We start from the raw sequence: 14,430 nt of genomic DNA, 5'->3' as shown, positions 1-14,430 counted from the left end.
CTAGGCCACATTTATTCGTATTAGGATTCTCATCTTTTTCTTCTCTTCTTTTGAGGGGGAAATTTTGTTCATTATGTCCATTAGCATTACATAATGAGCAAATTGGATCAAATTTTGCCAAAGGATCAAAATACTTGTAGGTCTTGATTTGTCCCTTCCCTTTGAGACCACATGGTTTGTTTGTTTGATCCTTCAATATTGGTGCTTCATTCTTATGAGCCATGCAATGTTTAGCTTGATGACCAAATTTTTTACAATAATAACAATGCCTAAGAAAAATAGTTTGATACCTGTTGTAATAGCCATGACTTGAGTCATATTTCTTCCTTGAGGTTATTCTTTCTTCACACTTTGGATTTGAGGTGGGCCTTTTCTCTTTGCAAGATGACTTCTCTTCTTTTGGGTAGCTAGAGAGAATTTTGACATAGATTTTTGCATAATCCTTCGAACTTGAAGATTCTGCTTTGAAACCAATCCCAAACTTGTCATTTTGAGATATTTGAATATTGAGAATGTGATTGAGTGTTTGAGAACTTTGCCAACTTCTTTTGACTTGTTCCAATTCCTTTCTCAGAAATACTATTTTAGCTTCACGATTTTCATAGATTTCTTCCTTTTCTTTTAGCTTATTTTTCAAGAGGTCTTCCCTTCTTTTTTCTTCCTTCTTTTCTACCTTGAGAGAAATGATTTTATTTCATAATTTCTCATTTTATTCAATGGCACTCATTAACAATTCATATACATTTCCTTCTAGTCCTGAATTGTCATCATTTGTGAATGCCATGAATAATAATTCTTAGCTTCCAGCATAGTCATTTTCTTCATCTGATTCATCATTATCTCCTTTGCAACAAGGGAAATTTTTATTCGATTTATTTTTGATGACTACAAATTCATCTTCATTAGACTCATCATGCTTAGAGAATAAATTTTTCTTATTAAGCCCTTTCTTTTTCTATACCATCCTTTTAGAATCCTCCTCATCATCACTATCATGCTTATGAGGACATTTTGCAGCATAATGACCTATTCTTCCACATTTGAAACTAATAAGAGGGCACTTCCCTTTTAGCTTGGATCCTTTCTTTAATCTTCATACAAATTGCGCCAATTCGGATCCAGGATCGGAGTCATCACTGCTGGTATTCCATGCTTTCACATTTCCTGATTTTGAGGCCTTGAATGTTGCAACTTTGGAGCTCGGGGTTCCTTTTCTCATTTCATAAGCAATGAGGATTCCATGAAGTTCATCCATATTGAGAGTATATAGGTCCTTCATTTCTTCTATAGCACTTACTTTGGATTCAAATATGTCAGGGAGAGATTTTAAGACCTTTTGAACAACAATTCTTTCTTCAATATTTTCTCCCAGTCCTTTAAGAGAGTTGACCACTTCAGCTACTCAAAGAAAGTATGATGAAATATCTTCTTCATCATCCATTTTCAGAATTTCAAATTTCCTTCTATGAGTTTGAAGTTTTTCCTTCTTAAATTTGGAGTCCCCATCATATACCAGTTCATCCCATACTTCTTTGGCTAAGTCACAATTCATGACTTTTGTAAATTTAGAATCAGTGATTCCACTAGTGATGGAATTTAAGGCTTTTGCATTTGCAATGTAAGCTTTCATTTCATCTTGATCAGTTGGAAGAGTGGAAGGAGCCATGTACCCATTCAAAACAGAATGCCAAACTTCAGCTCCAAGGGAGATTAAGTAGTAGGACATTTTTTTTTTCCAAAAACCAAAATTTGTGCCATCGAACAAAGGAAGCCTCCCTGTCACTTCTTGATTCTTCATTGTGCCTAAGAATCCTTATTGTAGCTGTTAGTATGATAGTGAAGAAGCTGGCTCTAATCCAAATTGTTGGAAATACTGAGAGGGGGTTGAATCAATATTTATTTTCAATTGTTAACCAATTAGATTCTACACAATTTAAAATCATAGAAATGAACAATTTTATTATTTAAATAAGAAGGACAAATGATCCTTTTACAAATGAAAGTGTACAATGATTTCCAAGCACCAACTTGGACTTAATGAGGCTCTGACCTCTAGGGCTTTGACCCTATCTTCACCAAGGCTCCAACCTTGAGTTTAGGGGCACCTAGCCCAAGGACACCAATCCTTCTCTACTGCTTCACTAGACTTACTTGATCAAATACTTCATTTCACTAATCTGCACTATTTTGCACCACCTTCAATTATGCATTGTTCCAAACACCAAACTATACTACCGATCTATCTTCACACTTCCCAATAAGAGATAGCACCACATTGCACCAAGTCTGCACTTGCTGCTTCACTGGACTAATTTGATCAAATACTTCATTTAACCAATCTGCAGTATTTTGCACCATCTTCAATTCTGCACTACTCCAAACACCAAACTATACCATTGATTTGTCTTCACACTTCCCAAGAAGAGTTAGCACCACACTGCACCAATTCTGCACCTTGTGAATATTCAAAGTATGAACTTCACTGCATAAAGTTCTTTGTGGGGGTGAGACTCTATCCCACTATAGAGACCCAAGAAGCTCAATAGTGGATGTCTAAAAACATTGTCACATTGTGGAGATAGAAATAGTATAGAGACCAAACATCTGTGCCAACGAGGAACTGTTCTTCTTCAATTCTGATGTGACAGAGACCGAGGATTTGTGTCAAACCTTATTTAATGCGACTATGACAAAGACCGAAGTTGTGCCATTGAGGAACAACCCTTCTGTGACCATGCAAACAGGAAACAGAGACTGTGAACCTATGGAGCTGTGCAAATGAGGAACAAAACCTTGCTAATGAAGAAACTCCTTTTTCCGATTGTCCAAGAAGGTATAATCTTTTGTTTTCTTATCTTCTAGTTGTTCACGAGATGTGAACATGTTTTCATGGCTTTTCTATGTTATTCGCTTCTCTTCTATACTTGAGGAGGAGGTCCGAGCTTATATTAATAGGATATTCTACCCATAACCCTGAAAGGACATGTCTTTTAGTGCAAACCGACATATATAAGTTTGTGTAGGTCGACTCCATGAACAGAGGTATAATTTAACTTGTAAAATAAATTTGCCTATCGTTATTTGAAATTTCGGGACACACAATAGCTCATTAGAAAGGTAAAATTATGCCCTTCAAGATGGTCTAGGTCTCATGATGAGATTATTCCTCTAAGACAGAGAAAACTATTATTTAATGTGATTGATCATTCATTAGTGCAGGGAAGAATACCTTTGAGTGGTGGGCTTCTTCATTGATTTCCTTCTTAATCATATCATTGCCTTCTTCAACATATCATCATGTCTTTGATTTCCTTACCTTCCTCATCACCATGTCCTTCTTCATGTCCTTTCCTTGTTCAAAATATTGACATCAATGGCAACTAGATTAACAGTTAATGCATTAATTCTTGTTTGCACACTGGGATAATCATTCAATCTCATGACTAAGTGTAGGATTGTTAGCTTGTGAGTCCTAAATGATCACAAAGTCTTAGATCACCTCTTTATCATTTGTCATCCTTATCATTGATGAGGTGCCATCCCTATCTATTACAAAGTTGTCAGCGTGTTGAGAATGACTAAAGCCTTTTCTACTAATTATTATGTCATACCTTATTGCATTGTTTAACAAATATGTTTACACATTCATTTGTGATTTTTTAAATAAACTAGACATCTAATAAACATATAAAGTTAGTGTGGTTTGTTCATAGTATTTGTTTACCATTTATTATTTATTAAAAACACTTTCAAACAATGTAATGAAATTCCAACTCTTTTATATCTTTTATGTTCTAGAAAGCTATGATGAGTGCACAATTGAATATTGATAAGTACTTCTAATGATGCAGATCTTTTTTTAACAATTCCAATATATCATTAAGAAATTACACTTCAAAAATTCAACCATAAAAGCATAAGGACAATAAAGATCACAATGCACAAAGAAAACACAAGATTTATCCTCGGCAAACCCACTTGAAGGAAAATCCCAATAACCTTTTCCTTAAAGAAATTATTTAGTTCAACAAGAAAGACATCTAATGTTGCTAGTCAACTATGCCAAGAAGCTAAAGGTCAAATTTGGTCAAGAAACCCTCTAGTCAAGTCAAGTCAAGTCAATCTTCTTCCCTTCAAATTTGACCGTGTTAGATCTACTAAAAAATTTTAACCTTCACAGAATAAGAATTGCCCAAACGCTACTCAAAATTTAAGTCTCTCCAGAACCTACCAAAAATTTTGGTCTATCCAAAAATTACCCAAAATTTCAGCCTATCTAGAAATTGTTGCTTAGAAATTCATATTTGTGAATTCAGAGAGAGAGAGAGAGAGAGATGATAGAGATGAACTCATCCTTCTTCTTCTTATTCATCATTCTTCTCCTTTGCTTGAATTCCCAAAAACTGTCTTCCTTGAGTGAGATCAAATGATGCCTTTGCGGAGGAGGTCGAATGCCTTTATATAGTGGTATGCCTTTGCGAATGGGTGTGTCTCTTCACTGGGGCCAACTTTGACTAGTTTGGATCCAAATTTTCAAAATTTTCTTTTAATTAGACATGACTAACATGTCTTATAATAATTCTTAAGGGCTAAATAGTCAAAATGGCATGAAGAAAATGTCTTATAGACTCTTTATACATTACAAGGGATAGGATGTAAATTATGAAGACTCGTCATAACTACAAAATTCAACACTCCCTCTTATCTAGGGAGGTATTCATAATGACTAGACAAATGTTCTTCATGTGAACAAATTTCTCTAAGAAAAGGCTATAAAAAATCATCACCATAATTGGGTCACAAATGTGGTAAGCTAATAACATTAATAAAATACCATAATTCTGGCCAAATAACTTTGACATGTGGTCGATCAAAAACATCAACATACTACCATAATTCTGGTCAGTACCTCCGACACATGGTGCATCCTCACCATAATTCTAGTCTATTTGACACATTGTATAATACTAATCTTGGTTCACCATCATTTTGGTTGGCACCTAACACATGGTTAATCCCCAAAGGCCACACTCTTCCTAAGTAATTTGGGAATAATGCTCATGATCTTGATGCTTAAATGCCACACTCTTCCTGAGTAATTATGGGGCTAATGCTAATGATATTCATTCTTAAAGGCCATACTCCATCTGAGTTATTTTGGGCCTAAAGGATCATTCTTCCTAATTCTGGTCAATATAATTGACACAGGAAGAATGGTTATCCTCTACTGGACCATTCAACCTAATTTTGGTCATTTATGACATAGGGAGAATGTCAGTCCATGATGTTATCTCATCAACACTCCCTCTTAATGAGAGAGGCATTCTCCACAAGCCCAATCTTGTCCCTAAAGTATACAAACTTTACTCTAGACAAATGATTTGAAAGAATATCAACAATATGTTCATTAGTGGAGATATACTGGATCTTCACTACTTCCTTTTGTACCATGTCACGAATGAAGTGGTACTTGATCTCGATGTCCTTTGACTTGTCATGGAAAATTGGATTCTCTATCAGCTTCATACAATTTCTTTTTCACAATATATCATGGTCGGTTCTAGCACATGATCAAACAATCTCGTGAGTAACTTCCGAAGCCACACTACTTCACAACTCACCAAGCTAGCTGCAATATACTCTGACATGGTAGTACTGAGTGAAATAGAAGTTTGTGTCCTGCTCTTCCACAAAATCATAGCAGAGCCTAACCTCCAAATATACTCTTTATGTCTTCAACACTCCCTGCCCAATCTACATCAATAAATCCTTGCAGTTGTATGTCAATGTTTGAGACATATCTTAAACCATGGTCAATTGTACCACATAAATATCTCAATATGTGTTTTGCTGCAATCCAATGATCATGTCTACATTCCACCTGGAACTGGCACATCATGTTCACTACAAAGCAAATGTATGGCTTGGTATTAACCAAATACATCAACAAGACAATAAGCTTTTGATACATGTATAGATCTACCAAATCAAACTCAAAGTCTCTCAACTTTCTCAGATTTGTCACCATGTGAGATGCTATAGATTTACAGTGCATCATTCCAAATTTCTGCAAGATCTTGATAACAAACTTTCCTTAACTAAGGAAGATTTCAATAGGCTTTTTCCGTACTTCTAGTCCCAAGCAATAGTGCATCAACCCAAGATCCTTCATATCAAATTTAGAAGCCAACTCCTCCTTACTACGAATAATGAGATGCTCTACACCTGTCAGATATAAGTCATCAACATATATAATAGAATCATAAGTTCATTCTTCTTGACTTTGAAATACAGGTTTGGATCAACATCACTTTTGGAGAAACCAAGTCTTGTCAGATAATTGTTAGTTTGTGTATACTAGGCTCTCGATGCTTTCTTAAGTCCATACAAGGCTTTCTTCAATCTACAAACATGAGACACTCTTCCATGGACCTTAAAAATTTGAGGTTGCTCTATGTACAGTTCTTCCTCAATCACGACATTAATAAAAATAGTCTTTACATCCATCTGATGTAAATTCCAACTCACAAAAGAAGCAATAGAGATAATAGTTCTAATGGTAGTGTGGTAACTAGAGCAAAAGTTTCATCATAACCTTTTCCCTATTCATGGGAGTGTTGATTTTTGGTAGCATCGAATGTGATCGCCTCAAAATTTGCAGGGAGGCTAGAACACATGTATTCCAGAATACCCAGAAATCGTTTTGGGAAATTCCACCCGGAGAATGTTTTATTAAAATGGGTGCCTAAGTTTAAAATTAGGAAATTAAAATAATTAAAGGGTATTAATTAAACTGGGGGTGAAACTTCTAGAAGAAGATGAGGATTAAGCCAAAATGATCTCATTGATTAGAATTTAATATGGATGTTGGTTATTCAATGAGAAGATTATAAGAACAGGCTTGATGGGCATTTGGAAGACACACCGTGTGAGAGATCAAGAGATCGCTTTCTAAAGAGAGAAGCATAACAGTTGCCGGAGAAGTGATCGAGGTGATTTCTTGTAGTGAGGGGCATGGATAGTTTCTAGAGGAAGTTTCCCTGATCCGGAGAGTAAAAGGTAGAGAGGGCAGAAAGATTTCGAGAGAGGCTTACATAGGGGCCACACAGAGCTATGATGTGGTAGTGCAGAGCTTCAGAGGGAGTTCGAAATTCCGCTGAGGAACAGTCAGGATCAAGTGCCGGAGCCGAGGTGTGAGACCGGGACAACAGAGGGGCGAAGTTTCCAGTGAGAAGAGGATCAAAGGAGGTGCATCGCAGTCCTAGCAGCAGTGACTGCATGGGTATGATGCAGTACTGTGCAGAGGCATCATAGAGGCTCATCTCCAACGTAGATCAGTACCAGATTTTCCAATGACGGGGTGAGATCATCTCACTACTTCTTTTCCAGTTAGATCTCTATATAGGATTGCCAGTTTTGGCATCCAAAGGATTGTACTCATAAATTACTTCTTAATAATACAAACTCTCAGTTGTTGCACCAATTTTCCCACACTAGGTTTTTATGGGGACATTTGTCCAAAAACAATGGTGTCACTTGTGTGTGCTATTTCTTTCTTGCTTAGCGCTTGTTTCCGCATATTATTGAAGTTGTGAAGTTTGCAGTTGTATTTATTTTGATGTTTACAATATAATACTGTAAATAACTTGATTCAGTAGGAGAAATATAATTAGTTGTTGCAGTAGTGATTCGGGAATTCCAAATTTTCACTTGGTATCAAAGGGCAGGTGAAGCAAGAGAGCAGACCGGAAGAGTGAAGTGTTGAAGAGAAGGAGGGAGATTGAAGTGTTGTGTAGGAAGTAAATCAAATCCCCAAAGGGATTGCTTAGTGCACGCCATGAGGAAAAGATTCTCGAGGAAAATATCTCTCTAAGTGAGTTGACAGAGAGGTAAGATTTCCAATTCATGATTTGGCAGTGGCAGAGGGAGCAGCACAACAATAGATCCAACGCTGAGCAGACTTCAGGTGGGACACAGTTTTTTGCAGCAGTTTCTAGGGCAGAAAAATGTCAAAAGAGGGAAGGAAACACTATTTGAGGGAATTTCTTCCTCAGAGAATTCCTAGCCAGGGAATTTGATTTCTCATTTGTTGAGCAGCAGATCTACTAACTCCAACAGGGAGTGCATAGGTCATCCTAGTAGTAGTGTAGAGGAGAGATGAGGTAGTTCGACATTTTGTCGATAGAGATGGCATCCAATGGGCTGAGAGATCAAGATCGTTTGGATGGAGCATCCAAATATGTGATCTGGAAGGCTAGGATCTCATGCCTTCTAGATGAGCATGATCTCAAGATGTATGTCGATAGTGTGGTAGTTGTACCCGCTGATGCAGATCCACAAAAAAAGTACAAGGCTGAGATGGCGAAGGCAAAGCAGTTGATCCTCGATGGAGTGAGGGATCATGTTGTATGTCACATTGCTGACAAAGGGACGGCCAAATAGATGTGGGATGCCTTGGCTACACTATACCAAGGATCTTCCAAGCAGCGTAACATGTACTTGAGGAGAAGCTGAGATCAACAATGATGGATAAAAGGGACTGCATTGATCCGTTCCTATCAAAGCTTTAAGAAGTCTGAGATCATTTGGCAGTTGTAGTATCAACACCTCAGCCTACATAAAGGTGAAGTTGGCCCTGAATTCAGTCTCAGAAGAATGAAAAGTATTTTTCCAGAGTATCCTGGGTAGAGAGAGATTGTCGAATTGGGAAGGAATGTGGGCCGCCCTTCAGCAGGAAGAGATGAGGCGAGACTTAGTCAAGTGAAAACTTGATGGAAGCAACAACAGTGGGGCAAAGCCCAAGGAGGAGGAAGAGAATGCAACCCTTGCATCAAAAGCACAACAGGAGCAGCGAAAGAAGAAGAAAGATGCCTCAAGATCAAATGTTTCCGGTGTGGTGAATTTGGTCACTATGCTGCGCAGTGTCCTCTCAAGAAGGATAACGATGAGAAACATGATCTGCACGTTGCAAGAGATCAAGGAGGAGTTTTCCATGATTGCCCAAATACCTCCAGGGGCGAGCTGGGGTGATCTAGTATTGTAGTTCGAAAGCACTGCAAATGGGCAGGATCCTTGAGGAGTCAACCTCTTGGAACAATACCTTGCTATGGGAGCCCATAGTAGAAGTAGCAGAGGAGTGTCATAGTGATAGTTGCAATGGCTAGGGGTTTCAAAATCTGAGCAACAGAAAGCTAGTGTTGGTAGTAGTGCAGTTGGCACAGAGAAAATTCAGTAGCAGAGTTGTGGCTTCAGTGATAGCATAGAGACTAACAACAGTTAGAACTCCAGTAGCAGATGCATCAAGATGAAAAACTTTGGTTCAATGTTTTGAATGTTTTTCCGTTGTTGTTGCAGCAACAAAAATAATTGGAGAGGGTTGCAGTGCAGGGGCAGAGTTGGCATTGCTTGGGTTAGAAGTAACACAGATGCAACATTTGTGCAATAGTTGGTGAGCAGTCATGTCAAACATCAACAATGCAGAGGGAGATGTTACAGAGAATGGTGATGCTTCAGCAGGTTGCATTACTAGAGCACATTCCTCGCTAAGAGGGAGCATTGATTTCCAGTAGCATCGGATGTGCTCTAAGCCTCAAAATTTGCAGGGAGGCTAAGATACATGTATTCCAGAATACCTAGAAATTTTTTTGGGAAATTCCACTTGGAGAAGGTTTTATTAAAATGGGTGCCTAAGTCTAAACTTAGGAAATTAGAATAATTAAAGGGTATTAATTAAACTGGGGGTGAAATTTCTAGAAGAAGATGAGGATCAAGCCAAAATGATATGAGCCATTGATTAGAACCTAATCTAGGTTGTTGGTTACTCAACGAGAAGATTATAAGAAGAGGCTTGATGGGCATTTGGAAGACACATCATGTGAGATATCAAGAGATCGATTTCTAAAGAAAGCAACACAACAGTTGTTGGAGAAGTGATCGAGGTGATTTCTTGCAGTGAGGAGAAGGGATAGTTTTTGGAGGAAGATTTCCTGATCCAGAGAGTACAAGGCAAAGAGGGCAGAAAGACGTCCAGAGAGACTGACGCAAGGCCACGTAGAGCTACGTTGTGGCCACACAGAGCTTCAAAGGGAGTCTAAAATTTTGTTGAGGAACAATCGAGATCAAGTGTCAGAGTCGGGGGGTGAGACCGAGAGGAAAAAGGGCCAAAGTTTCCAGCTAGCAGAGGATCAGAGGAGGTGCAGTGAAATCCCAACAACAATGACGTAGTACTGTGCAGATGCAGCACAGAGACTCATCTCCAGCGCAAATCAATGTCGGATTTTCCAGTGACAGGGTGAAATCATCTCACTACTTTTTGTCCAGTTACATCTCTGTATAGGATTGCCAGTTTGGGCATCCAAAGAATTGCACTCATAAATTACTGCTTAATAATAAAAACCTCAGCTGTTGCACCGGTTTTCCTAATTGGGTTTTATCGGGGACATTTGTCCAAAAACAATGATGTCACTTGTGTGTGTTATTTCTTTCTTGCTCAGCTCTTGTTTCCACATATTATTTAAGTTTTGAAGGTTGTAGTTGTATTTATTTCGATGTTTACCAGATAATACTGTAAATAACTTGATTCAGTAGGAGGAATATAATCAGTTGTTGCAATAGTGATTCAGGGATTCCAAATTTTCATAGGGAGAACCCTCTAGCCACAAATCTTGCCTTGTATTTGTCACTATTGTCATCCACTTCATGTTTGATCTTGTATGTCCATTTGGAGGTGACCACAATTTTCCCTTCAAGCCTTGACACAATCTCCCATACATCATTCTTCATAATCGATTAATATTCTTCCAACATTGCGTCCTTCCATACTTGTTGGCTAGCTACTTCTTCAAAGGTGGAAGGTTCATAATCATTAAGATTAGTCATTAAAGTTGCATATCCAAAATAACTCTTCATTCGCTTCCTTTCCCTGAAGGCGCCACGTGGTGCTACATGTCCTGCATCCTACAAGATAGATCTAAGCCAAATCGACCTCTTCCTTATTTCAAGAACAATAATCGGATCCATTGGTTCGCTAGGCCCTTCTAGCTATTCTTGATGATCTATCGGATGTTCTGCAATATTGGATGGACATGTAACTTCTTTCTTGAGAGCTTCACATTCTTCGTCGGCATCAAAATCCATGGAAACTTCTTTATATTTCCAATAGGCCACATTTTCAACAAAGGTAACCTCCCTGCTAACTTGTTTTTGACCTGGAACATAGATTTTATATGCCTTTGATGAATCACTGTATCTAACAAATATTCCTTTGTTTCCCAAAGGCTCTAACTTCCTTCTCTTATCTTTAGGTACATGGATATAAACAAGACAACCAAATATTTTCAAATGACCAACTTGTGGTTTTTGTCCAGTGAATGCTTCTTCGAGAGTCTTGTTTTCTAGAATTCGACGAGGACTTCTATTTTGAATGTAGATAGTTGTCATAGATGATTCACTCCAAGGAAACACATGCAGGTCTTGATCATGAATCATTGCCTTAACATATTCTTCAAAGGTTCAATTCTTTCTTTCAACAACCCCATTTTGTTACAGATTATAAGGGAATATCAACTCCCTCTTAATCTCGACTTCTTGGCAAACGGAAACGATCTCCTCAGAAGTATATTCTCCTCCATTATAAGATCTTAGGATCTTGATCTTCTTTCCCTTCAAGTTTTCAACTTCAACCTTGAATTCCCGAAACTTGTCAAAGACTTCATCCTTTTTCTTCATGAAGTAAATCCATGTCTTGCGAGCGAAATCATCAATAAAGGCTACATAGTACAAAGAGCCTGCAAGAGATTTCACTAGCATCGGACCACATACATATGAAAGGGTTAGATCCAAAATTTCCTCAGATCTACTTTCATTGGTTAGAAAAATATTCTTGACATTCTTCCTAAGTGCACAACCTTTACATACTTCTTCATGTTCTACCTGCAAATCTATGATACCTGAAACCATCTGTTTTAAAGCGAGCAAAGCTCTATAGTGAGGGTGATCATATCTTTTATGCCAAAGCTCACATGGATTAATTTCATTATGTACAAATTCCAATTACTCTAGTAGAATCAATACTACAACCCTTCATACAAGAACTTTTCCATCAACAAATGCTACTTTATCTTCCTTATTTTACAAACATGAAATATAAACCAAATTCTTTTTCAAACCTAGTACATATAATATGTTTCTTAGATGAGTGTTTTCACATGATTCCAACTCAATAGAAGTCTTCCCAATAACTTTGATTGCATAACTATTGTTGTCTCCAAGCTCTACCTTTTGAGATAATCATCTTTCCATTAAGCTTGTGAGGTTGTCATGATAACTTGTCATGTGACTTTGAGGCACCACTATCTACTAGCCATAAATCATCGCTATCTGCAATCGAAACTATAAAATCAAAAAAATCAAAGAAATCTTTGTCACCAAATTCTTCATTCTTAGGTTTCTTTGGAAGTTCTTCAAAATCTACTATAGTGGCATGCCGCTTTCCCTTTCTCTTTCTATAATTTGATCTTTCAGGACAATCACTTCTACAATGACCAAATTTATGACAATGATAACATTTAATCTTTGACATATCTCTCTTTCCTTGAGGAGCATATATTCTTCCTTTGGGTCTTCTTCCTTCAGATCTTCTTTGGAAACTAAACGTCTTTCTTCCTCCACCCTTCTTGAAATGTGCTACATATGCTTGAGAATCACCTTCTTTGGATCTCTGAATCTTTTCTCTTGACATGTGCCTTGATTCTTCTTGAGTACATGCAGTCCATAGTTCATCAAAATTTGGAGTTTATTTTCTAGCACATATCCTTGATGCAAATGAATCCCATGATTCAAGTAAACCATTAAGTGTTGTAGTCACTAGTTCATTTTCGGGAATGATTTCATCAATTGCTTGAAGTTGATCTCTCAATTGAGAAATCCTCATGAAATATGAGGCTATAGTATCATTCCTTGTCATTCTAACATCACGAAGCTCATTCTTCAAACTCATTGCTTGACCAATATTGTTGATAGTGTATAATCCAATTAGGGCATCATACATTTTCTAAGGATTCAAGATTTGCAATATATGGAATCAAATGATCTCTGACAAAATCGAAAATGATACTCCTAGTTCTAATATCATCCTTCTCAAATTTTAACTTTTCTTCATCCTTTTCAAGTTTAGTGACCTTGCCCTTCACAATGCCCAAGGGTTCATTTTTTGCAAGGAGGTCAATTCTCATTTTCCAAGCCCTAACGTTTGTAGCTCCTAATTTGCTTTCAACCTTCATATAGGAACCCATAGTCATAGACAAGTAGATAGATTTTAGATGAGGTCTTCTTTAATGCTCTTCCCTTTACCAAATCTTTCCAAGAGTGATCTCAAAGTTCTTTTTTGTCACCAAAGCTTTGATGCCATGTTGAGTTTTCAAGTGCAACAGGTACAAGCACAAAATTTTGAAATATTGATAATTACTTCTAATGATGTAGATCTTTTAACAATTCCAATTTATCATTAATCCATTACACTTTAGAAATTCAACCATAAAAGCATAAGGACAATAGAGATCACAATGCATAAAGGAAATGCAAGATTTACCCTTGGAAAACCCACTTGGGAAAAAAACCCATCAACCTTTTCCTTGGAGAAATTCTTCAGGTCATCAAGAGATATGTCTAACACGACTAGTCAACTATGTCAACAAGATAATGATCAAACCTGGTCAAGCAACTCTCTAGTCAAGTCAAGTCAAGTCAAGTCAAACATCTGCCCTTCAAGTTTCGGCCTGCCCAGAATATGCTGCCCAAAAACTACCCAAAATTTCAGCCTGTCCAAAAATTGTTGCTCAGAAAGTCACACATGTGAAGTCAAGAGAGAGCGATAGATGATAGAGATGAATTCGTCCTTCTCCTTCGCTTGAATGCGAGAAATTGTCTTGCTTGAGTGAGATTGAATGGTGCCTTTATGAAGGAGGTCAAATTCCACTATATAGTGTTTTACCTTCGCGAATGGGTGTGTCTCTTCACTGGAACCGACTTGACTAGTTTGGAGCCAAAAATTGAAATTTCAAAATTCAAAAATTTCTCTTTTAAATAGGACATGAAGAACATGTCTTATAATAATTCTTTTAAGGGCTAAATCAAAATGACATGAACATGTTTTACAAAATCTTTATACATTACTAATGGCTAAAACATAAATTATGAAAACCAACCATAACTACAAAATTCAACAAGCTAATTATTTGGTCTATTAAGATAAATACTTTTGAAGTTGTGTAATCAAGTGTTTCATTTGCATCACCTTCATACTATTATTATTTTTTTAAAATAAATTATATTACATAATAATAAAAAATGTACAATATATTTATAGCTTTGTTTGTTCATATATGTGTGTGTGTGAAGGAAGAAAATCAATAATATATAAAATGTTTAATA

Source organism: Pinus tabuliformis, chromosome Q (assembly GCF_031772625.1).
Source record: "Pinus tabuliformis cultivar Carrire ecotype Pingquan chromosome Q, CPIR1, whole genome shotgun sequence".
Taxonomy (NCBI): Eukaryota; Viridiplantae; Streptophyta; class Pinopsida; order Pinales; family Pinaceae; genus Pinus; species Pinus tabuliformis.
This window is presented reverse-complemented; position numbering follows the sequence as displayed.